The sequence below is a fragment of the Acipenser ruthenus genome, chromosome 1 (genome assembly GCF_902713425.1).
Source record: "Acipenser ruthenus chromosome 1, fAciRut3.2 maternal haplotype, whole genome shotgun sequence".
NCBI lineage: Eukaryota > Metazoa > Chordata > Actinopteri > Acipenseriformes > Acipenseridae > Acipenser > Acipenser ruthenus.
Window position 1 is genome coordinate 79468316 of NC_081189.1, and position 25254 is coordinate 79493569.

Genomic DNA, 25254 nt, shown 5'->3' on the forward strand with positions numbered 1-25254 from the left:
AAATAAAATCAATAAATAATAATGTCATAGACTTAAAGTCATACCTTTGAAGTCATAATGCATTGCAAGTGTTATTATGGAATGTTGTGCTGTGTTTTCAAGCGCTTCAATGTGCTGCTCTGCAAGGTTTGGAGACAGCGCGTGCGTTCACGGAGATCAAGAGCAGCCGGAGATCAAGAGCAGCCGCCGCAGGGTATCTCTCCCCTGGGTGCGTTGTGTTTTGGTGAGCAATAATGCAGGAAAGCAGCGGGCGGGATGGCGAGCTTGTCCTGCTGCTCCAACACAAGCTACCTTAAGAGCCGGTACGATGCGGGCAATGGGTGAAGTTCGTCAGGAGTACTGCATAAAAAAACGAGTGTGTTGTCGTGGCAGTTGGTGATCAAAGAAATAAAACAAAATAAAATCAATAAATAATAATGTCATAGACTTAAAGTCATACCTTTGAAGTCATAATGCATTGCAAGTGTTATTATGGAATGTTGTGCTGTGTTTTCAAGCGCTTCAATGTGCTGCTCTGCAAGGTTTGGAGACAGCGCGTGCGTTCACGGAGATCAAGAGCAGCCGCCGCAGGGGAGGGATACCACGGTTTATAGGTTACCTATTTACCATGGTATCTCTCCCCTGGGTGCGTTTTGTTTTGGTGAGCAATAATGCAGGAAAGCAGCGGGCGGGATGGCGAGCTTGTCCTGCTGCTCCAACACAAGCTACCTTAAGAGCCGGTACGATGCGGGCAATGGGTGAAGTTCGTCAGGAGTACTGCATAAAAAAACGAGTGTGTTGTCGTGGCAGTTGGTGATCAAAGAAATAAAACAAAATAAAATCAATAAATAATAATGTCATAGACTTAAAGTCATACCTTTGAAGTCATAATGCATTGCAAGTGTTATTATGGAATGTTGTGCTGTGTTTTCAAGCGCTTCAATGTGCTGCTCTGCAAGGTTTGGAGACAGCGCGTGCGTTCACGGAGATCAAGAGCAGCCGCCGCAGGGGAGGGATACCATGGTAAATAGGTTACCTATTTACCATGGTATCTCTCCCCTGGGTGCGTTGTGTTTTGGTGAGCAATAATGCAGGAAAGCAGCGGGCGGGATGGCGAGCTTGTCCTGCTGCTCCAACACAAGCTACCTTAAGAGCCGGTACGATGCGGGCAATGGGTGAAGTTCGTCAGGAGTACTGCATAAAAAAACAAGTGTGTTGTCGTGGCAGTTGGTGATCAAAGAAATAAAACAAAATAAAATCAATAAATAATGTCATAGACCTAAAGCCATACCTTTGAAGTCATAATGCATTGCAAGTGTTATTAGGGAATGTTGTGCTGTGTTTTCAAGCGCTTCAATGTGCTGCTCTGCAAGGTTTGGAGACAGCGGGTGCGTTCACGGAGATCAAGAGCAGCCGGCGCAAAACACAAGGCACCCAGGGGAGAGATACAATGGTAAATAGGTTACCTATTTACCTATTTTTGTTTCGGCGAACGGTTTTGGTGAGCAGTAATGCAGGAAAGCAGCGGGCGGGATGGCGAGCTTGTCCTGCTGCTCCAACACAAGCTACATTAAGAGCCGGTACAATGCGGGCAATGGGTGAAGTTCGTCAGGAGTACTGCATAAAAAAACGAGTGTGTTGTCGTGGCAGTTGGTGATCAAAGAAATAAAACAAAATAAAATCAATAAATAATAATGTCATAGACTTAAAGTCATACCTTTGAAGTCATAATGCATTGCAAGTGTTATTAGGGAATGTTGTGCTGTGTTTTCAAGCGCTTCAATGTGCTGCTCTGCAAGGTTTGGAGACAGCGCGTGCGTTCACGGAGATCAAGAGCAGCCGGAGATCAAGAGCAGCCGCCGCAGGGTATCTCTCCCCTGGGTGCGTTGTGTTTTGGTGAGCAATAATGCAGGAAAGCAGCGGGCGGGATGGCGAGCTTGTCCTGCTGCTCCAACACAAGCTACCTTAAGAGCCGGTACGATGCGGGCAATGGGTGAAGTTCGTCAGGAGTACTGCATAAAAAAACGAGTGTGTTGTCGTGGCAGTTAGTGATCAAAGAAATAAAACAAAATAAAATCAATAAATAATAATGTCATAGACTTAAAGTCATACCTTTGAAGTCATAATGCATTACAAGTGTTATTCGGGAATGTTGTGCTGTGTTTTCAAGCGCTTCAATGTGCTGCTCTGCAAGGTTTGGAGACAGCGGGTGCGTTCACGGAGATCAAGAGCAGCCGCCGCAAAACACAAGGCACCCAGGGGAGAGATACCAATGTAAATAGGTTACATATTTACCTATTTTTGTTTCGGCGAACGGTTTTGGTGAGCAGTAATGCAGGAAAGCAGCGGGCGGGATGGCGAGCTTGTCCTGCTGCTCCAACACAAGCTACCTTAAGAGCCGGTACAATGCGGGCAATGGGTGAAGTTCGTCAGGAGTACTGCATAAAAAAACGAGTGTGTTGTCGTGGCAGTTGGTGATCAAAGAAATAAAACAAAATAAAATCAATAAATAATAATGTCATAGACTTAAAGTCATACCTTTGAAGTCATAATGCATTGCAAGTGTTATTATGGAATGTTGTGCTGTGTTTTCAAGCGCTTCAATGTGCTGCTCTGCAAGGTTTGGAGACAGCGGGTGCGTTCACGGAGATCAAGAGCAGCCGGAGATCAAGAGCAGCCGCCGCAGGGTATCTCTCCCCTGGGTGCGTTGTGTTTTGGTGAGCAATAATGCAGGAAAGCAGCGGGCGGGATGGCGAGCTTGTCCTGCTGCTCCAACACAAGCTACCTTAAGAGCCGGTACGATGCGGGCAATGGGTGAAGTTCGTCAGGAGTACTGCATAAAAAAACGAGTGTGTTGTCGTGGCAGTTGGTGATCAAAGAAATAAAACAAAATAAAATCAATAAATAATAATGTCATAGACTTAAAGTCATACCTTTGAAGTCATAATGCATTGCAAGTGTTATTATGGAATGTTGTGCTGTGTTTTCAAGCGCTTCAATGTGCTGCTCTGCAAGGTTTGGAGACAGCGCGTGCGTTCACGGAGATCAAGAGCAGCCGGAGATCAAGAGCAGCCGCCGCAGGGTATCTCTCCCCTGGGTGCGTTGTGTTTTGGTGAGCAATAATGCAGGAAAGCAGCGGGCGGGATGGCGAGCTTGTCCTGCTGCTCCAACACAAGCTACCTTAAGAGCCGGTACGATGCGGGCAATGGGTGAAGTTCGTCAGGAGTACTGCATAAAAAAACGAGTGTGTTGTCGTGGCAGTTGGTGATCAAAGAAATAAAACAAAATAAAATCAATAAATAATAATGTCATAGACTTAAAGTCATACCTTTGAAGTCATAATGCATTGCAAGTGTTATTATGGAATGTTGTGCTGTGTTTTCAAGCGCTTCAATGTGCTGCTCTGCAAGGTTTGGAGACAGCGCGTGCGTTCACGGAGATCAAGAGCAGCCGCCGCAGGGGAGGGATACCACGGTTTATAGGTTACCTATTTACCATGGTATCTCTCCCCTGGGTGCGTTTTGTTTTGGTGAGCAATAATGCAGGAAAGCAGCGGGCGGGATGGCGAGCTTGTCCTGCTGCTCCAACACAAGCTACCTTAAGAGCCGGTACGATGCGGGCAATGGGTGAAGTTCGTCAGGAGTACTGCATAAAAAAACGAGTGTGTTGTCGTGGCAGTTGGTGATCAAAGAAATAAAACAAAATAAAATCAATAAATAATAATGTCATAGACTTAAAGTCATACCTTTGAAGTCATAATGCATTGCAAGTGTTATTATGGAATGTTGTGCTGTGTTTTCAAGCGCTTCAATGTGCTGCTCTGCAAGGTTTGGAGAGAGCGGGTGCGTTCACGGAGATCAAGAGCAGCCGGCGCAAAACACAACGCACCCAGGGGAGAGATACCATGTTAAATAGGTTACCTGTTTACCTATTTTTGTTTCGGTGAACGGTTTTGGTGAGCAGTAATGCAGGAAAGCAGCGGGCGGGATGGCGAGCTTGTCCTGCTGCTCCAACACAAGCTACCTTAAGAGCCGGTACGATGCGGGCAATGGGTGAAGTTCGTCAGGAGTACTGCATAAAAAAACGAGTGTGTTGTCGTGGCAGTTGGTGATCAAAGAAATAAAACAAAATAAAATCAATAAATAATAATGTCATAGACTTAAAGTCATACCTTTGAAGTCATAATGCATTGCAAGTGTTATTATGGAATGTTGTGCTGTGTTTTCAAGCGCTTCAATGTGCTGCTCTGCAAGGTTTGGAGACAGCGGGTGCGTTCACGGAGATCAAGAGCAGCCGGAGATCAAGAGCAGCCGCCGCAGGGGAGGGATACCATGGTAAATAGGTTACCTATTTACCATGGTATCTCTCCCCTGGGTGCGTTGTGTTTTGGTGAGCAATAATGCAGGAAAGCAGCGGGCGGGATGGCGAGCTTGTCCTGCTGCTCCAACACAAGCTACCTTAAGAGCCGGTACGATGCGGGCAATGGGTGAAGTTCGTCAGGAGTACTGCATAAAAAAACGCGTGTATTGTCGTGGCAGTTGGTGATCAAAGAAATAAAACAAAATAAAATCAATAAATAATAATGTCATAGAATTAAAGTCATACCTTTGAAGTCATAATGCATTGCAAGTGTTATTATGGAATGTTGTGCTGTGTTTTCAAGCGCTTCAATGTGCTGCTCTGCAAGGTTTGGAGACAGCGCGTGCGTTCACGGAGATCAAGAGCAGCCGGAGATCAAGAGCAGCCGCCGCAGGGGAGGGATACCATGGTAAATAGGTTACCTATTTACCATGGTATCTCTGCCCTGGGTGCGTTGTGTTTTGGTGAGCAATAATGCAGGAAAGCAGCGGGCGGGATGGCGAGCTTGTCCTGCTGCTCCAACACAAGCTACCTTAAGAGCCGGTACGATGCGGGCAATGGGTGAAGTTCGTCAGGAGTACTGCATAAAAAAACGCGTGTGTTGTCGTGGCAGTTGGTGATCAAAGAAATAAAACAAAATAAAATCAATAAATAATAATGTCATAGAATTAAAGTCATACCTTTGAAGTCATAATGCATTGCAAGTGTTATTATGGAATGTTGTGCTGTGTTTTCAAGCGCTTCAATGTGCTGCTCTGCAAGGTTTGGAGACAGCGCGTGCGTTCACGGAGATCAAGAGCAGCCGGAGATCAACAGCAGCCGCCGCAGGGGAGGGATACCATGGTAAATAGGTTACCTATTTACCATGGTATCTCTCCCCTGGGTGCGTTGTGTTTTGGTGAGCAATAATGCAGTAAAGCAGCGGGCGGGATGGCGAGCTTGTCCTGCTGCTCCAACACAAGCTACCTTAAGAGCCGGTACGATGCGGGCAATGGGTGAAGTTCGTCAGGAGTACTGCATAAAAAAACGCGTGTGTTGTCGTGGCAGTTGGTGATCAAAGAAATAAAACAAAATAAAATCAATAAATAATAATGTCATAGACTTAAAGTCATACCTTTGAAGTCATAATGCATTGCAAGTGTTATTATGGAATGTTGTGCTGTGTTTTCAAGCGCTTCAATGTGCTGCTCTGCAAGGTTTGGAGACAGCGGGTGCGTTCACGGAGATCAAGAGCAGCCGGAGATCAAGAGCAGCCGCCGCAGGGTATCTCTCCCCTGGGTGCGTTGTGTTTTGGTGAGCAATAATGCAGGAAAGCAGCGGGCGGGATGGCGAGCTTGTCCTGCTGCTCCAACACAAGCTACCTTAAGAGCCGGTACGATGCGGGCAATGGGTGAAGTTCGTCAGGAGTACTGCATAAAAAAACGAGTGTGTTGTCGTGGCAGTTGGTGATCAAAGAAATAAAACAAAATAAAATCAATAAATAATAATGTCATAGACTTAAAGTCATACCTTTGAAGTCATAATGCATTGCAAGTGTTATTATGGAATGTTGTGCTGTGTTTTCAAGCGCTTCAATGTGCTGCTCTGCAAGGTTTGGAGACAGCGCGTGCGTTCACGGAGATCAAGAGCAGCCGGAGATCAAGAGCAGCCGCCGCAGGGTATCTCTCCCCTGGGTGCGTTGTGTTTTGGTGAGCAATAATGCAGGAAAGCAGCGGGCGGGATGGCGAGCTTGTCCTGCTGCTCCAACACAAGCTACCTTAAGAGCCGGTACGATGCGGGCAATGGGTGAAGTTCGTCAGGAGTACTGCATAAAAAAACGAGTGTGTTGTCGTGGCAGTTGGTGATCAAAGAAATAAAACAAAATAAAATCAATAAATAATAATGTCATAGACTTAAAGTCATACCTTTGAAGTCATAATGCATTGCAAGTGTTATTATGGAATGTTGTGCTGTGTTTTCAAGCGCTTCAATGTGCTGCTCTGCAAGGTTTGGAGACAGCGCGTGCGTTCACGGAGATCAAGAGCAGCCGCCGCAGGGGAGGGATACCACGGTTTATAGGTTACCTATTTACCATGGTATCTCTCCCCTGGGTGCGTTTTGTTTTGGTGAGCAATAATGCAGGAAAGCAGCGGGCGGGATGGCGAGCTTGTCCTGCTGCTCCAACACAAGCTACCTTAAGAGCCGGTACGATGCGGGCAATGGGTGAAGTTCGTCAGGAGTACTGCATAAAAAAACGAGTGTGTTGTCGTGGCAGTTGGTGATCAAAGAAATAAAACAAAATAAAATCAATAAATAATAATGTCATAGACTTAAAGTCATACCTTTGAAGTCATAATGCATTGCAAGTGTTATTATGGAATGTTGTGCTGTGTTTTCAAGCGCTTCAATGTGCTGCTCTGCAAGGTTTGGAGAGAGCGGGTGCGTTCACGGAGATCAAGAGCAGCCGGCGCAAAACACAACGCACCCAGGGGAGAGATACCATGTTAAATAGGTTACCTGTTTACCTATTTTTGTTTCGGTGAACGGTTTTGGTGAGCAGTAATGCAGGAAAGCAGCGGGCGGGATGGCGAGCTTGTCCTGCTGCTCCAACACAAGCTACCTTAAGAGCCGGTACGATGCGGGCAATGGGTGAAGTTCGTCAGGAGTACTGCATAAAAAAACGAGTGTGTTGTCGTGGCAGTTGGTGATCAAAGAAATAAAACAAAATAAAATCAATAAATAATAATGTCATAGACTTAAAGTCATACCTTTGAAGTCATAATGCATTGCAAGTGTTATTATGGAATGTTGTGCTGTGTTTTCAAGCGCTTCAATGTGCTGCTCTGCAAGGTTTGGAGACAGCGGGTGCGTTCACGGAGATCAAGAGCAGCCGGAGATCAAGAGCAGCCGCCGCAGGGGAGGGATACCATGGTAAATAGGTTACCTATTTACCATGGTATCTCTCCCCTGGGTGCGTTGTGTTTTGGTGAGCAATAATGCAGGAAAGCAGCGGGCGGGATGGCGAGCTTGTCCTGCTGCTCCAACACAAGCTACCTTAAGAGCCGGTACGATGCGGGCAATGGGTGAAGTTCGTCAGGAGTACTGCATAAAAAAACGCGTGTATTGTCGTGGCAGTTGGTGATCAAAGAAATAAAACAAAATAAAATCAATAAATAATAATGTCATAGAATTAAAGTCATACCTTTGAAGTCATAATGCATTGCAAGTGTTATTATGGAATGTTGTGCTGTGTTTTCAAGCGCTTCAATGTGCTGCTCTGCAAGGTTTGGAGACAGCGCGTGCGTTCACGGAGATCAAGAGCAGCCGGAGATCAAGAGCAGCCGCCGCAGGGGAGGGATACCATGGTAAATAGGTTACCTATTTACCATGGTATCTCTGCCCTGGGTGCGTTGTGTTTTGGTGAGCAATAATGCAGGAAAGCAGCGGGCGGGATGGCGAGCTTGTCCTGCTGCTCCAACACAAGCTACCTTAAGAGCCGGTACGATGCGGGCAATGGGTGAAGTTCGTCAGGAGTACTGCATAAAAAAACGCGTGTGTTGTCGTGGCAGTTGGTGATCAAAGAAATAAAACAAAATAAAATCAATAAATAATAATGTCATAGAATTAAAGTCATACCTTTGAAGTCATAATGCATTGCAAGTGTTATTATGGAATGTTGTGCTGTGTTTTCAAGCGCTTCAATGTGCTGCTCTGCAAGGTTTGGAGACAGCGCGTGCGTTCACGGAGATCAAGAGCAGCCGGAGATCAACAGCAGCCGCCGCAGGGGAGGGATACCATGGTAAATAGGTTACCTATTTACCATGGTATCTCTCCCCTGGGTGCGTTGTGTTTTGGTGAGCAATAATGCAGTAAAGCAGCGGGCGGGATGGCGAGCTTGTCCTGCTGCTCCAACACAAGCTACCTTAAGTGCCGGTACGATGCGGGCAATGGGTGAAGTTCGTCAGGAGTACTGCATAAAAAAACGCGTGTGTTGTCGTGGCAGTTGGTGATCAAAGAAATAAAACAAAATAAAATCAATAAATAATAATGTCATAGAATTAAAGTCATACCTTTGAAGTCATAATGCATTGTAAGTGTTATTATGGAATGTTGTGCTGTGTTTTCAAGCGCTTCAATGTGCTGCTCTGCAAGGTTTGGAGACAGCGCGTGCGTTCACGGAGATCAAGAGCAGCCGGAGATCAAGAGCAGCCGCCGCAGGGGAGGGATACCACGGTAAATAGGTTACCTATTTACCATGGTATCTCTCCCCTGGGTGCGTTGTGTTTTGGTGAGCAATAATGCAGGAAAGCAGCGGGCGGGATGGCGAGCTTGTCCTGCTGCTCCAACACAAGCTACCTTAAGAGCCGGTACGATGCGGGCAATGGGTGAAGTTCGTCAGGAGTACTGCATAAAAAAACGCATGTATTGTCGTGGCAGTTGGTGATCAAAGAAATAAAACAAAATAAAATCAATAAATAATAATGTCATAGAATTAAAGTCATACCTTTGAAGTCATAATGCATTGCAATTGTTATTATGGAATGTTGTGCTGTGTTTTCAAGCGCTTCAATGTGCTGCTCTGCAAGGTTTGGAGACAGCGCGTGCGCTCACGGAGATCAAGAGCAGCCGGAGATCAAGAGCAGCCGCCGCAGGGGAGGGATACCATGGTAAATAGGTTACCTATTTACCATGGTATCTCTGCCCTGGGTGCGTTGTGTTTTGGTGAGCAATAATGCAGGAAAGCAGCGGGCGGGATGGCGAGCTTGTCCTGCTGCTCCAACACAAGCTACCTTAAGAGCCGGTACGATGCGGGCAATGGGTGAAGTTCGTCAGGAGTACTGCATAAAAAAACGCGTGTGTTGTCGTGGCAGTTGGTGATCAAAGAAATAAAACAAAATAAAATCAATAAATAATAATGTCATAGAATTAAAGTCATACCTTTGAAGTCATAATGCATTGCAAGTGTTATTATGGAATGTTGTGCTGTGTTTTCAAGCGCTTCAATGTGCTGCTCTGCAAGGTTTGGAGACAGCGCGTGCGTTCACGGAGATCAAGAGCAGCCGGAGATCAACAGCAGCCGCCGCAGGGGAGGGATACCACGGTAAATAGGTTACCTATTTACCATGGTATCTCTCCCCTGGGTGCGTTTTGTTTTGGTGAGCAATAATGCAGGAAAGCAGCGGGCGGGATGGCGAGCTTGTCCTGCTGCTCCAACACAAGCTACCTTAAGAGCCGGTACGATGCGGGCAATGGGTGAAGTTCGTCAGGAGTACTGCATAAAAAAACGAGTGTGTTGTCGTGGCAGTTGGTGATCAAAGAAATAAATCAAAATAAAATCAATAAATAATAATGTCATAGACTTAAAGTCATACCTTTGAAGTCATAATGCATTGCAAGTGTTATTATGGAATGTTGTGCTGTGTTTTCAAGCGCTTCAATGTGCTGCTCTGCAAGGTTTGGAGACAGCGCGTGCGTTCACGGAGATCAAGAGCAGCCGCCGCAGGGGAGGGATACCATGGTAAATAGGTTACCTATTTACCATGGTATCTCTCCCCTGGGTGCGTTGTGTTTTGGTGAGCAATAATGCAGGAAAGCAGCGGGCGGGATGGCGAGCTTGTCCTGCTGCTCCAACACAAGCTACCTTAAGAGCAGGTACGATGCGGGCAATGGGTGAAGTTCGTCAGGAGTACTGCATAAAAAAACGCGTGTGTTGTCTTGGCAGTTGGTGATCAAAGAAATAAAACAAAATAAAATCAATAAATAATAATGTCATAGACTTAAAGTCATACCTTTGAAGTCATAATGCATTGCAAGTGTTATTATGGAATGTTGTGCTGTGTTTTCAAGCGCTTCAATGTGCTGCTCTGCAAGGTTTGGAGACAGCGCGTGCGTTCACGGAGATCAAGAGCAGCCGCCGCAGGGGAGGGATACCACGGTAAATAGGTTACCTATTTACCATGGTATCTCTCCCCTGGGTGCGTTGTGTTTTGGTGAGCAATAATGCAGGAAAGCAGCGGGCGGGGTGGCGAGCTTGTCCTGCTGCTCCAACACAAGCTACCTTAAGAGCCGGTACGATGCGGGCAATGGGTGAAGTTCGTCAGGAGTACTGCATAAAAAAACGACTGTGTTGTCGTGGCAGTTGGTGATCAAAGAAATAAAACAAAATAAAATCAATAAATAATAATGTCATAGACTTAAAGTCATACCTTTGAAGTCATAATGCATTGCAAGTGTTATTATGGAATGTTGTGCTGTGTTTTCAAGCGCTTCAATGTGCTGCTCTGCAAGGTTTGGAGACAGCGCGTGCGTTCACGGAGATCAAGAGCAGCCGGAGATCAAGAGCAGCCGCCGCAGGGGAGGGATACCATGGTAAATAGGTTACCTATTTACCATGGTATCTCTCCCCTGGGTGCGTTGTGTTTTGGTGAGCAATAATGCAGGAAAGCAGCGGGCGGGATGGCGAGCTTGTCCTGCTGCTCCAACACAAGCTACCTTAAGAGCCGGTACGATGCGGGCAATGGGTGAAGTTCGTCAGGAGTACTGCATAAAAAAACGACTGTGTTGTCGTGGCAGTTGGTGATCAAAGAAATAAAACAAAATAAAATCAATAAATAATAATGTCATAGACTTAAAGTCATACCTTTGAAGTCATAATGCATTGCAAGTGTTATTATGGAATGTTGTGATGTGTTTTCAAGCGCTTCAATGTGCTGCTCTGCAAGGTTTGGAGACAGCGCGTGCGTTCACGGAGATCAAGAGCAGCCGGAGATCAAGAGCAGCCGCCGCAGGGGAGGGATACCATGGTAAATAGGTTACCTATTTACCATGGTATCTCTCCCCTGGGTGCGTTGTGTTTTGGTGAGCAATAATGCAGGAAAGCAGCGGGCGGGATGGCGAGCTTGTCCTGCTGCTCCAACACAAGCTACCTTAAGAGCCGGTACGATGCGGGCAATGGGTGAAGTTCGTCAGGAGTACTGCATAAAAAAACGAGTGTGTTGTCGTGGCAGTTGGTGATCAAAGAAATAAAACACAATAAAATCAATAAATAATAATGTCATAGACTTTAAGTCATACCTTTGAAGTCAAAATGCATTGCAAGTGTTATTATGGAATGTTGTGCTGTGTTTTCAAGCGCTTCAATGTGCTGCTCTGCAAGGTTTGGAGACAGCGCGTGCGTTCACGGAGATCAAGAGCAGCCGCCGCAGGGGAGGGATACCATGGTAAATAGGTTACCTATTTACCATGGTATCTCTCCCCTGGGTGCGTTGTGTTTTGGTGAGCAATAATGCAGGAAAGCAGCGGGCGGGGTGGCGAGCTTATCCTGCTGCTCCAACACAAGCTACCTTAAGAGCCGGTACGATGCGGGCAATGGGTGAAGTTCGTCAGGAGTACTGCATAAAAAAACGACTGTGTTGTCGTGGCAGTTGGTGATCAAAGAAATAAAACAAAATAAAATCAATAAATAATAATGTCATATACTTAAAGTCATACCTTTGAAGTCATAATGCATTGCAAGTGTTATTATGGAATGTTGTGCTGTGTTTTCAAGCGCTTCAATGTGCTGCTCTGCAAGGTTTGGAGACAGCGCGTGCGTTCACGGAGATCTAGAGCAGCCGCCGCAGGGGAGGGATACCACGGTAAATAGGTTACCTATTTACCATGGTATCTCTCCCCTGGGTGCGTTTTGTTTAGGTGAGCAATAATGCAGGAAAGCAGAGGGCGGGATGGCGAGCTTGTCCTGCTGCTCCAACACAAGCTACCTTAAGAGCCGGTACTATGCGGGCAATGGGTGAAGTTCGTCAGGAGTACTGCATAAAAAAATGAGTGTGTTGTCGTGGCAGTTGGTGATCAAAGAAATAAAACAAAATAAAATCAATAAATAATAATGTCATAGACTTTAAGTCATACCTTTGAAGTCATAATGCATTGCAAGTGTTATTATGGAATGTTGTGCTGTGTTTTCAAGCGCTTCAATGTGCTGCTCTGCAAGGTTTGGAGACAGCGCGTGCGTTCACGGAGATCAAGAGCAGCCGCCGCAGGGGAGGGATACCACTGTAAATAGGTTACCTATTTACCATGGTATCTCTCCCCTGGGTGCGTTTTGTTTTGGTGAGCAATAATGCAGGAAAGCAGCGGGCGGGATGGCGAGCTTGTCCTGCTGCTCCAACACAAGCTACCTTAAGAGCCGGTACGATGCGGGCAATGGGTGAAGTTCGTCAGGAGTACTGCATAAAAAAACGCGTGTGTTGTCGTGGCAGTTGGTGATCAAAGAAATAAAACAAAATAAAATCAATAAATAATAATGTCATAGACTTAAAGTCATACCTTTGAAGTCATAATGCATTGCAAGTGTTATTATGGAATGTTGTGCTGTGTTTTCAAGCGCTTCAATGTGCTGCTCTGCAAGGTTTGGAGACAGCGCGTGCGTTCACGGAGATCAAGAGCAGCCGGAGATCAAGAGCAGCCGCCGCAGGGGAGGGATACCATGGTAAATAGGTTACCTATTTACCATGGTATCTCTCCCCTGGGTGCGTTGTGTTTTGGTGAGCAATAATGCAGGAAAGCAGATCAAGAGCAGCCGCCGCAGGGGAGGGATACCATGGTAAATAGGTTACCTATTTACCATGGTATCTCTCCCCTGGGTGCGTTGTGTTTTGGTGAGCAATAATGCAGGAAAGCAGCGGGCGGGATGGCGAGCTTGTCCTGCTGCTCCAACACAAGCTACCTTAAGAGCCGGTACGATGCGGGCAATGGGTGAAGTTCGTCAGGAGTACTGCATAAAAAAACGAGTGTGTTGTCGTGGCAGTTGGTGATCAAAGAAATAAAACAAAATAAAATCAATAAATAATAATGTCATAGACTTTAAGTCATACCTTTGAAGTCATAATGCATTGCAAGTGTTATTATGGAATGTTGTGCTGTGTTTTCAAGCGCTTCAATGTGCTGCTCTGCAAGGTTTGGAGACAGCGCGTGCGTTCACGGAGATCAAGAGCAGCCGCCGCAGGGGAGGGATACCACGGTAAATAGGTTACCTATTTACCATGGTATCTCTCCCCTGGGTGCGTTTTGTTTTGGTGAGCAATAATGCAGGAAAGCAGCGGGCGGGATGGCGAGCTTGTCCTGCTGCTCCAACACAAGCTACCTTAAGAGCCGGTACGATGCGGGCAATGGGTGAAGTTCGTCAGGAGTACTGCATAAAAAAACGAGTGTGTTGTCGTGGCAGTTGGTGATCAAAGAAATAAAACAAAATAAAATCAATAAATAATAATGTCATAGACTTAAAGTCATACCTTTGAAGTCATAATGCATTGCAAGTGTTATTATGGAATGTTGTGCTGTGTTTTCAAGCGCTTCAATGTGCTGCTCTGCAAGGTTTGGAGACAGCGCGTGCGTTCACGGAGATCAAGAGCAGCCGCCGCAGGGGAGGGATACCACGGTAAATAGGTTACCTATTTACCATGGTATCTCTCCCCTGGGTGCGTTTTGTTTTGGTGAGCAATAATGCAGGAAAGCAGCGGGCGGGATGGCGAGCTTGTCCTGCTGCTCCAACACAAGCTACCTTAAGAGCCGGTACGATGCGGGCAATGGGTGAAGTTCGTCAGGAGTACTGCATAAAAAAACGAGTGTGTTGTCGTGGCAGTTGGTGATCAAAGAAATAAAACAAAATAAAATCAATAAATAATAATGTCATAGACTTAAAGTCATACCTTTGAAGTCATAATGCATTGCAAGTGTTATTATGGAATGTTGTGCTGTGTTTTCAAGCGCTTCAATGTGCTGCTCTGCAAGGTTTGGAGACAGCGCGTGCGTTCACGGAGATCAAGAGCAGCCGCCGCAGGGGAGGGATACCACGGTAAATAGGTTACCTATTTACCATGGTATCTCTCCCCTGGGTGCGTTTTGTTTTGGTGAGCAATAATGCAGGAAAGCAGCGGGCGGGATGGCGAGCTTGTCCTGCTGCTCCAACACAAGCTACCTTAAGAGCCGGTACGATGCGGGCAATGGGTGAAGTTCGTCAGGAGTACTGCATAAAAAAACGAGTGTGTTGTCGTGGCAGTTGGTGATCAAAGAAATAAAACAAAATAAAATCAATAAATAATAATGTCATAGACTTAAAGTCATACCTTTGAAGTCATAATGCATTGCAAGTGTTATTATGGAATGTTGTGCTGTGTTTTCAAGCACTTCAATGTGCTGCTCTGCAAGGTTTGAAGACAGCGCGTGCGTTCACGGAGATCAAGAGCAGCCGCCGCAGGGGAGGGATACCACGGTAAATAGGTTACCTATTTACCATGGTATCTCTCCCCTGGGTGCGTTTTGTTTTGGTGAGCAATAATGCAGGAAAGCAGCGGGCGGGATGGCGAGCTTGTCCTGCTGCTCCAACACAAGCTACCTTAAGAGCCGGTACGATGCGGGCAATGGGTGAAGTTCGTCAGGAGTACTGCATAAAAAAACGAGTGTGTTGTCGTGGCAGTTGGTGATCAAAGAAATAAAACAAAATAAAATCAATAAATAATAATGTCATAGACTTAAAGTCATACCTTTGAAGTCATAATGCATTGCAAGTGTTATTATGGAATGTTGTGCTGTGTTTTCAAGCGCTTCAATGTGCTGCTCTGCAAGGTTTGGAGACAGCGCGTGCGTTCACGGAGATCAAGAGCAGCCGCCGCAGGGGAGGGATACCATGGTAAATAGGTTACCTATTTACCATGGTATCTCTCCCCTGGGTGCGTTGTGTTTTGGTGAGCAATAATGCAGGAAAGCAGCGGGCGGGATGGCGAGCTTGTCCTGCTGCTCCAACACAAGCTACCTTAAGAGCCGGTACGATGCGGGCAATGGGTGAAGTTCGTCAGGAGTACTGCATAAAAAAACGAGTGTGTTGTCGTGGCAGTTGGTGATCAAAGAAATAAAACAAAATAAAATCAATAAATAATAATGTCATAGACTTAAAGTCATACCTTTGAAGTCATAATGCATTGCAAGTGTTTTTATGGAATGTTGTGCTGTGTTTTCAAGCGCTTCAATGTGCTGCTCTGCAAGGTTTGGAGACAGCGGGTGCGTTCACGGAGATCAAGAGCAGCCGGAGATCAAGAGCAGCCGCCGCAGGGGTTACCTATTTACCATGGTATCTCTCCCCTGGGTGCGTTGTGTTTTGGTGAGCAATAATGCAGGAAAGCAGCGGGCGGGATGGCGAGCTTGTCCTGCTGCTCCAACACAAGCTACCTGAAGAGCCGGTACGATGCGGGCAATGGGTGAAGTTCGTCAGGAGTACTGCATAAAAAAACGAGTGTGTTGTCGTTGCAGTTGGTGATCAAAGAAATAAAACAAAATAAAATCAATAAATAATAATGTCATAGACTTAAAGTCATACCTTTGAAGTCATAATGCATTGCAAGTGTTATTATGGAATGTTGTGCTGTGTTTTCAAGCTCTTCAATGTGCTGCTCTGCAAGGTTTGGAGACAGCGGGTGCGTTCACGGAGATCAAGAGCAGCCGGAAATCAAGAGCAGCCGCCGCAGGGGAGGGATACCATGGTAAATAGGTTACCTATTTACCATGGTATCTCTCCCCTGGGTGCGTTGTGTTTTGGTGAGCAATAATGCAGGAAAGCAGCGGGCGGGCTGGCGAGCTTGTCCTGCTGCTCCAACACAAGCTACCTGAAGAGCCGGTACGATGCGGGCAATGGGTGAAGTTCGTCAGGAGTACTGCATAAAAAAACGAGTGTGTTGTCGTGGCAGTTGGTGATCAAAGAAATAAAACAAAATAAAATCAATAAATAATAATGTCATAGACTTAAAGTCATACCTTTGAAGTCATAATGCATTGCAAGTGTTTTTATGGAATGTTGTGCTGTGTTTTCAAGCGCTTCAATGTGCTGCTCTGCAAGGTTTGGAGACAGCGGGTGCGTTCACGGAGATCAAGAGCAGCCGGAGATCAAGAGCAGCCGCCGCAGGGGAGGGATACCATGGTAAATAGGTTACCTATTTACCATGGTATCTCTCCCCTGGGTGCGTTGTGTTTTGGTGAGCAATAATGCAGGAAAGCAGCGGGCGGGATGGCGAGCTTGTCCTGCTGCTCCAACACAAGCTACCTTAAGAGCCGGTACGATGCGGGCAATGGGTGAAGTTCGTCAGGAGTACTGCATAAAAAAACGAGTGTGTTGTCGTGGCAGTTGGTGATCAAAGAAATAAAACAAAATAAAATCAATAAATAATAATGTCATAGACTTAAAGTCATACCTTTGAAGTCATAATGCATTGCAAGTGTTATTATGGAATGTTGTGCTGTGTTTTCAAGCGCTTCAATGTGCTGCTCTGCAAGGTTTGGAGACAGCGCGTGCGTTCACGGAGATCAAGAGCAGCCGCCGCAGGGGAGGGATACCATGGTAAATAGGTTACCTATTTACAATGGTATCTCTCCCCTGGGTGCGTTGTATTTTGGTGAGCAATAATGCAGGAAAGCAGCGGGCGGGGTGGCGACCTTGTCCTGCTGCTCCAACACAAGCTACCTTAAGAGCCGGTACGATGCGGGCAATGGGTGAAGTTCGTCAGGAGTACTGCATAAAAAAACGAGTGTGTTGTCGTGGCAGTTGGTGATCAAAGAAATAAAACAAAATAAAATCAATAAATAATGTCATAGACCTAAAGCCATACCTTTGAAGTCATAATGCATTGCAAGTGTTATTAGGGAATGTTGTGCTGTGTTTTCAAGCGCTTCAATGTGCTGCTCTGCAAGGTTTGGAGACAGCGGGTGCGTTCACGGAGATCAAGAGCAGCCGGCGCAAAACACAAGGCACCCAGGGGAGAGATACAATGGTAAATAGGTTACCTATTTACCTATTTTTGTTTCGGCGAACGGTTTTGGTGAGCAGTAATGCAGGAAAGCAGCGGGCGGGATGGCGAGCTTGTCCTGCTGCTCCAACACAAGCTACATTAAGAGCCGGTACAATGCGGGCAATGGGTGAAGTTCGTCAGGAGTACTGCATAAAAAAACGAGTGTGTTGTCGTGGCAGTTGGTGATCAAAGAAATAAAACAAAATAAAATCAATAAATAATAATGTCATAGACTTAAAGTCATACCTTTGAAGTCATAATGCATTGCAAGTGTTATTAGGGAATGTTGTGCTGTGTTTTCAAGCGCTTCAATGTGCTGCTCTGCAAGGTTTGGAGACAGCGCGTGCGTTCACAGAGATCAAGAGCAGCCGGAGATCAAGAGCAGCCGCCGCAGGGTATCTCTCCCCTGGGTGCGTTGTGTTTTGGTGAGCAATAATGCAGGAAAGCAGCGGGCGGGATGGCGAGCTTGTCCTGCTGCTCCAACACAAGCTACCTTAAGAGCCGGTACGATGCGGGCAATGGGTGAAGTTCGTCAGGAGTACTGCATAAAAAAAAGAGTGTGTTGTCGTGGCAGTTAGTGATCAAAGAAATAAAACAAAATAAAATCAATAAATAATAATGTCATAGACTTAAAGTCATACCTTTGAAGTCATAATGCATTACAAGTGTTATTCGGGAATGTTGTGCTGTGTTTTCAAGCGCTTCAATGTGCTGCTCTGCAAGGTTTGGAGACAGCGGGTGCGTTCACGGAGATCAAGAGCAGCCGCCGCAAAACACAAGGCACCCAGGGGAGAGATACCAATGTAAATAGGTTTCCTATTTACCTATTTTTGTTTCGGCGAACGGTTTTGGTGAGCAGTAATGCAGGAAAGCAGCGGGCGGGATGGCGAGCTTGTCCTGCTGCTCCAACACAAGCTACCTTAAGAGCCGGTACAATGCGGGCAATGGGTGAAGTTCGTCAGGAGTACTGCATAAAAAAACGAGTGTGTTGTCGTGGCAGTTGGTGATCAAAGAAATAAAACAAAATAAAATCAATAAATAATAATGTCATAGACTTAAAGTCATACCTTTGAAGTCATAATGCATTGCAAGTGTTAATAGGGAATGTTGTGCTGTGTTTTCAAGCGCTTCAATGTGCTGCTCTGCAAGGTTTGGAGACAGCGGGTGCGTTCACGGAGATCAAGAGCAGCCGGAGATCAAGAGCAGCCGCCGCAGGGTATCTCTCCCCTGGGTGCGTTGTGTTTTGGTGAGCAATAATGCAGGAAAGCAGCGGGCGGGATGGCGAGCTTGTCCTGCTGCTCCAACACAAGCTACCTTAAGAGCCGGTACGATGCGGGCAATGGGTGAAGTTCGTCAGGAGTACTGCATAAAAAAACGAGTGTGTTGTCGTGGCAGTTGGTGATCAAAGAAATAAAACAAAATAAAATCAATAAATAATAATGTCATAGACTTAAAGTCATACCTTTGAAGTCATAATGCATTGCAAGTGTTATTATGGAATGTTGTGCTGTGTTTTCAAGCGCTTCAATGTGCTGCTCTGCAAGGTTTGGAGACAGCGCGTGCGTTCACGGAGATCAAGAGCAGCCGCCGCAGGGGAGGGATACCACGGTTTATAGGTTACCTATTTACCATGGTATCTCTCCCCTGGGTGCGTTTTGTTTTGGTGAGCAATAATGCAGGAAAGCAGCGGGCGGGATGGCGAGCTTGTCCTGCTGCTCCAACACAAGCTACCTTAAGAGCCGGTACGATGCGGGCAATGGGTGAAGTTCGTCAGGAGTACTGCATAAAAAAACGAGTGTGTTGTCGTGGCAGTTGGTGATCAAAGAAATAAAACAAAATAAAATCAATAAATAATAATGTCATAGACTTAAAGTCATACCTTTGAAGTCATAATGCATTGCAAGTGTTATTATGGAATGTTGTGCTGTGTTTTCAAGCGCTTCAATGTGCTGCTCTGCAAGGTTTGGAGAGAGCGGGTGCGTTCACGGAGATCAAGAGCAGCCGGCGCAATACACAACGCACCCAGGGGAGAGATACCATGTTAAATAGGTTACCTGTTTACCTATTTTTGTTTCGGCGAACGGTTTTGGTGAGCAGTAATGCAGGAAAGCAGCGGGCGGGATGGCGAGCTTGTCCTGCTGCTCCAACACAAGCTACCTTAAGAGCCGGTACGATGCGGGCAATGGGTGAAGTTCGTCAGGAGTACTGCATAAAAAAACGAGTGTGTTGTCGTGGCAGTTGGTGATCAAAGAAATAAAACAAAATAAAATCAATAAATAATAATGTCATAGACTTAAAGTCATACCTTTGAAGTCATAATGCATTGCAAGTGTTATTATGGAATGTTGTGCTGTGTTTTCAAGCGCTTCAATGTGCTGCTCTGCAAGGTTTGGAGACAGCGGGTGCGTTCACGGAGATCAAGAGCAGCCGGAGATCAAGAGCAGCCGCCGCAGGGGAGGGATACCATGGTAAATAGGTTACCTATTTACCATGGTATCTCTCCCCTGGGTGCGTTGTGTTTTGGTGAGCAATAATGCAGGAAAGCAGCGGGCGGGATGGCGAGCTTTTCCTGCTGCTCCAACACAAGCTACCTTAAGAGCCGGTACGATGCGGGCAATGGGTGAAGTTCGTCAGGAGTACTGCATAAAAAAACGCGTGTATTGTCGTGGCAGTTGGTGATCAAAGAAATAAAACAAAATAAAATCAATAAATAATAATGTCATAGAATTAAAGTCATACCTTTGAAGTCATAATGCATTGCAAGTGTTATTATGGAATGTTGTGCTGTGTTTTCAAGCGCTTCAATGTGCTGCTCTGCAAGGTTTGGAGACAGCGCGTGCGTTCACGGAGATCAAGAGCAGCCGGAGATCAAGAGCAGCCGCCGCAGGGTATCTCTCCCCTGGGTGCGTTGTGTTTTGGTGAGCAATAATGCAGGAAAGCAGCGGGCGGGATGGCGAGCTTGTCCTGCTGCTCCAACACAAGCTACCTTAAGAGCCGGTACGATGCGGGCAATGGGTGAAGTTCGTCAGGAGTACTGCATAAAAAAACGAGTGTGTTGTCGTGGCAGTTGGTGATCAAAGAAATAAAACAAAATAAAATCAATAAATAATAATGTCATAGACTTAAAGTCATACCTTTGAAGTCATAATGCATTGCAAGTGTTATTATGGAATGTTGTGCTGTGTTTTCAAGCGCTTCAATGTGCTGCTCTGCAAGGTTTGGAGACAGCGCGTGCGTTCACGGAGATCAAGAGCAGCCGCCGCAGGGGAGGGATACCACGGTTTATAGGTTACCTATTTACCATGGTATCTCTCCCCTGGGTGCGTTTTGTTTTGGTGAGCAATAATGCAGGAAAGCAGCGGGCGGGATGGCGAGCTTGTCCTGCTGCTCCAACACAAGCTACCTTAAGAGCCGGTACGATGCGGGCAATGGGTGAAGTTCGTCAGGAGTACTGCATAAAAAAACGAGTGTGTTGTCGTGGCAGTTGGTGATCAAAGAAATAAAACAAAATAAAATCAATAAATAATAATGTCATAGACTTAAAGTCATACCTTTGAAGTCATAATGCATTGCAAGTGTTATTATGGAATGTTGTGCTGTGTTTTCAAGCGCTTCAATGTGCTGCTCTGCAAGGTTTGGAGAGAGCGGGTGCGTTCACGGAGATCAAGAGCAGCCGGCGCAAAACACAACGCACCCAGGGGAGAGATACCATGTTAAATAGGTTACCTGTTTACCTATTTTTGTTTCGGCGAACGGTTTTGGTGAGCAGTAATGCAGGAAAGCAGCGGGCGGGATGGCGAGCTTGTCCTGCTGCTCCAACACAAGCTACCTTAAGAGCCGGTACGATGCGGGCAATGGGTGAAGTTCGTCAGGAGTACTGCATAAAAAAACGAGTGTGTTGTCGTGGCAGTTGGTGATCAAAGAAATAAAACAAAATAAAATCAATAAATAATAATGTCATAGACTTAAAGTCATACCTTTGAAGTCATAATGCATTGCAAGTGTTATTATGGAATGTTGTGCTGTGTTTTCAAGCGCTTCAATGTGCTGCTCTGCAAGGTTTGGAGACAGCGCGTGCGTTCACGGAGATCAAGAGCAGCCGGAGATCAAGAGCAGCCGCCGCAGGGGAGGGATACCACGGTAAATAGGTTACCTATTTACCATGGTATCTCTCCCCTGGGTGCGTTGTGTTTTGGTGAGCAATAATGCAGGAAAGCAGCGGGCGGGATGGCGAGCTTGTCCTGCTGCTCCAACACAAGCTACCTGAAGAGCCGGTACGATGCGGGCAATGGGTGAAGTTCGTCAGGAGTACTGCATAAAAAAACGCATGTATTGTCGTGGCAGTTGGTGATCAAAGAAATAAAACAAAATAAAATCAATAAATAATAATGTCATAGAATTAAAGTCATACCTTTGAAGTCATAATGCATTGCAAGTGTTATTATGGAATGTTGTGCTGTGTTTTCAAGCGCTTCAATGTGCTGCTCTGCAAGGTTTGGAGACAGCGCGTGCGTTCACGGAGATCAAGAGCAGCCGGAGATCAAGAGCAGCCGCCGCAGGGGAGGGATACCATGGTAAATAGGTTACCTATTTACCATGGTATCTCTGCCCTGGGTGCGTTGTGTTTTGGTGAGCAATAATGCAGGAAAGCAGCGGGCGGGATGGCGAGCTTGTCCTGCTGCTCCAACACAAGCTACCTTAAGAGCCGGTACGATGCGGGCAATGGGTGAAGTTCGTCAGGAGTACTGCATAAAAAAACGAGTGTGTTGTCGTGGCAGTTGGTGATCAAAGAAATAAAACAAAATAAAATCAATAAATAATAATGTCATAGAATTAAAGTCATACCTTTGAAGTCATAATGCATTGCAAGTGTTATTATGGAATGTTGTGCTGTGTTTTCAAGCGCTTCAATGTGCTGCTCTGCAAGGTTTGGAGACAGCGCGTGCGTTCACGGAGATCAAGAGCAGCCGGAGATCAACAGCAGCCGCCGCAGGGGAGGGATACCATGGTAAATAGGTTACCTATTTACCATGGTATCTCTCCCCTGGGTGCGTTGTGTTTTGGTGAGCAATAATGCAGGAAAGCAGCGGGCGGGATGGCGAGCTTGTCCTGCTGCTCCAACACAAGCTACCTTAAGAGCCGGTACGATGCGGGCAATGGGTGAAGTTCGTCAGGAGTACTGCATAAAAAAACGCGTGTGTTGTCGTGGCAGTTGGTGATCAAAGAAATAAAACAAAATAAAATCAATAAATAATAATGTCATAGAATTAAAGTCATACCTTTGAAGTCATAATGCATTGCAAGTGTTATTATGGAATGTTGTGCTGTGTTTTCAAGCGCTTCAATGTGCTGCTCTGCAAGGTTTGGAGACAGCGCGTGCGTTCACGGAGATCAAGAGCAGCCGGAGATCAAGAGCAGCCGCCGCAGGGGAGGGATACCACGGTAAATAGGTTACCTATTTACCATGGTATCTCTCCCCTGGGTGCGTTTTGTTTTGGTGAGCAATAATGCAGGAAAGCAGCGGGCGGGATGGCGAGCTTGTCCTGCTGCTCCAACACAAGCTACCTTAAGAGCCGGTACGATGCGGGCAATGGGTGAAGTTCGTCAGGAGTACTGCATAAAAAAACGCGTGTGTTGTCGTGGCAGTTGGTGATCAAAGAAATAAAACAAAATAAAATCAATAAATAATAATGTCATAGAATTAAAGTCATACCTTTGAAGTCATAATGCATTGCAAGTGTTATTATGGAATGTTGTGCTGTGTTTTCAAGCGCTTCAATGTGCTGCTCTGCAAGGTTTGGAGACAGCGCGTGCGTTCACGGAGATCAAGAGCAGCCGCCGCAGGGGAGGGATACCATGGTAAATAGGTTACCTATTTACCATGGTATCTCTCCCCTGGGTGCGTTGTGTTTTGGTGAGCAATAATGCAGGAAAGCAGCGGGCGGGATGGCGAGCTTGTCCTGCTGCTCCAACACAAGCTACCTTAAGAGCAGGTACGATGCGGGCAATGGGTGAAGTTCGTCAGGAGTACTGCATAAAAAAACGCGTGTGTTGTCTTGGCAGTTGGTGATCAAAGAAATAAAACAAAATAAAATCAATAAATAATAATGTCATAGACTTAAAGTCATACCTTTGAAGTCATAATGCATTGCAAGTGTTATTATGGAATGTTGTGCTGTGTTTTCAAGCGCTTCAATGTGCTGCTCTGCAAGGTTTGGAGACAGCGCGTGCGTTCACGGAGATCAAGAGCAGCCGCCGCAGGGGAGGGATACCACGGTAAATAGGTTACCTATTTACCATGGTATCTCTCCCCTGGGTGCGTTGTGTTTTGGTGAGCAATAATGCAGGAAAGCAGCGGGCGGGGTGGCGAGCTTGTCCTGCTGCTCCAACACAAGCTACCTTAAGAGCCGGTACGATGCGGGCAATGGGTGAAGTTCGTCAGGAGTACTGCATAAAAAAACGACTGTGTTGTCGTGGCAGTTGGTGATCAAAGAAATAAAACAAAATAAAATCAATAAATAATAATGTCATAGACTTAAAGTCATACCTTTGAAGTCATAATGCATTGCAAGTGTTATTATGGAATGTTGTGATGTGTTTTCAAGCGCTTCAATGTGCTGCTCTGCAAGGTTTGGAGACAGCGCGTGCGTTCACGGAGATCAAGAGCAGCCGGAGATCAGGAACAGCCGCCGCAGGGGAGGGATACCATGGTAAATAGGTTACCTATTTACCATGGTATCTCTCCCATGGGTGCGTTGTGTTTTGGTGAGCAATAATGCAGGAAAGCAGCGGGCGGGATGGCGAGCTTGTCCTGCTGCTCCAACACAAGCTACCTTAAGAGCCGGTACGATGCGGGCAATGGGTGAAGTTCGTCAGGAGTACTGCATAAAAAAACGAGTGTGTTGTCGTGGCAGTTGGTGATCAAAGAAATAAAACAAAATAAAATCAATAAATAATAATGTCATAGACTTAAAGTCATACCTTTGAAGTCATAATGCATTGCAAGTGTTATTATGGAATGTTGTGCTGTGTTTTCAAGCGCTTCAATGTGCTGCTCTGCAAGGTTTGGAGACAGCGCGTGCGTTCACGGAGATCAAGAGCAGCCGCCGCAGGGGAGGGATACCATGGTAAATAGGTTACCTATTTACCATGGTATCTCTCCCCTGGGTGCGTTGTGTTTTGGTGAGCAATAATGCAGGAAAGCAGCGGGCGGGATGGCGAGCTTGTCCTGCTGCTCCAACACAAGCTACCTTAAGAGCCGGTACGATGCGGGCAATGGGTGAAGTTCGTCAGGAGTACTGCATAAAAAAACGCGTGTGTTGTCGTGGCAGTTGGTGATCAAAGAAATAAAACAAAATAAAATCAATAAATAATAATGTCATAGAATTAAAGTCATACCTTTGAAGTCATAATGCATTGCAAGTGTTATTATGGAATGTTGTGATGTGTTTTCAAGCGCTTCAATGTGCTGCTCTGCAAGGTTTGGAGACAGCGCGTGCGTTCACGGAGATCAAGAGCAGCCGGAGATCAAGAGCAGCCGCCGCAGGGGAGGGATACCACGGTAAATAGGTTACCTATTTACCATGGTATCTCTCCCCTGGGTGCGTTTTGTTTTTTTGAGCAATAATGCAGGAAAGCAGCGGGCGGGATGGCGAGCTTGTCCTGCTGCTCCAACACAAGCTACCTTAAGAGCCGGTACGATGCGGGCAATGGGTGAAGTTCGTCAGGAGTACTGCATAAAAAAACGAGTGTGTTGTCGTGGCAGTTGGTGATCAAAGAAATAAAACAAAATAAAATCAATAAATAATAATGTCATAGACTTAAAGTCATACCTTTGAAGTCATAATGCATTGCAAGTGTTATTATGGAATGTTGTGCTGTGTTTTCAAGCGCTTCAATGTGCTGCTCTGCAAGGTTTGGAGACAGCGCGTGCGTTCACGGAGATCAAGAGCAGCCGCCGCAGGGGAGGGATACCATGGTAAATAGGTTACCTATTTACCATGGTATCTCTCCCCTGGGTGCGTTGTGTTTTGGTGAGCAATAATGCAGGAAAGCAGCGGGCGGGATGGCGAGCTTGTCCTGCTGCTCCAACACAAGCTACCTT